Raw genomic sequence first — 1091 nt, 5'->3', positions numbered from 1 at the left:
GTGTGTGTGTGTGTGTGTGTGTGTGTGTGTGTGTGCGTGTATTTATATAGATAGATATATATATACAGGTATATATATATATATATATATATCTAAGTACATATATATGCATAGATACATATATATGCATATAGATAGATAGATATATACATCTGCGTGTGTGTATATTGTTATATGTGTTGCTATGAATGTTTTGTGTTGTGCAAAATGCATAATGACATTTAAATATTTTGCAATACAGCTAGCTCTTACCTTGAGCAAATCTTGCATATAAGAAAGTTCTTAACCGTACGTGGCCAGGAATTAGATGTTGATAATATATTTTCATATTTACATTTTGTGATTGTGAAGGAACACAGTACAAATTACGCAGATAGAAATACAATTTATAACTTCGTTGAGCGGCTATGGCGATAAATAACATAATTTTTTTTAGCGCTAAATTAGGAATAAACAGTAAATATAATCTGTGAAAACGGATGTGTGTGTGGTTTAGTGGTTAGGGTGTTGGACTCCTGAATGTAAGTTTGTGGTTTCGAATCCTGGAACTGGAGACGCATTGTATTTGTTTTTTGAGGAAATTATTTTATTTCACGTTGCTCCAGTCCACTCAACGGGCAAAAATGAGTAACCTGCGATTGACCGGTGCGCAAATTTTTTTTTTTTCCCGCGAGAGTTCCGGATCCCAGTGATGAACTCATTTGCATACAGCCAATCAGGGCTCACTTTGACCTTGTTGTCAAGTTAGCAAGCACACTCTACCAAGTAAACTCAAGACGAAGGACGATGTTGTAAGTCGACCAATCGTCAACTTAGGCCTGATTTTAGAAGGAGACAAGTAATTAGATAGATTTGCATCAATACCTATAATCGGATTTTGTTAGGGCCCCATATGGTAAAGATGTGGAGGGGAAAATGTGGGTAGAGTGTGATGTGCTAGCAACCCTCTCCCCTTACTGTTTTACAAAGTAAACACTAATAGTACGCAGAAGCAGCCATGGTTGAAACAAGAACAAGAACAACAAGCATTATTAAAAGAGAAAAGAAGCATGGTCATTCCTTACCCAAGTGACCTTATTTCATCGCCTATC

General features: G+C 36.3%; 1 long non-coding RNA gene across 1 annotated transcript in view; it reads right to left on the bottom strand.

The window, feature by feature from the left end:
• Nucleotides 1–313, bottom strand: part of LOC106878675 (uncharacterized) — a 397850-nt gene extending 397537 nt beyond the window's left edge. The window contains exon 1 of the long non-coding RNA XR_008264460.1: nt 253–313. This is a non-coding gene — a long non-coding RNA (uncharacterized LOC106878675). The remainder of the gene's footprint in view (nt 1–252) is intronic.
• Nucleotides 314–1091: the final 778 nt, after the last annotated feature.

Source organism: Octopus bimaculoides, chromosome 6, assembly GCF_001194135.2.
Source record: "Octopus bimaculoides isolate UCB-OBI-ISO-001 chromosome 6, ASM119413v2, whole genome shotgun sequence".
NCBI lineage: Eukaryota > Metazoa > Mollusca > Cephalopoda > Octopoda > Octopodidae > Octopus > Octopus bimaculoides.
The sequence above is the reverse complement of the archived record's forward strand: the minus strand, read 5'-3'. Positions and strand labels throughout refer to the sequence as shown.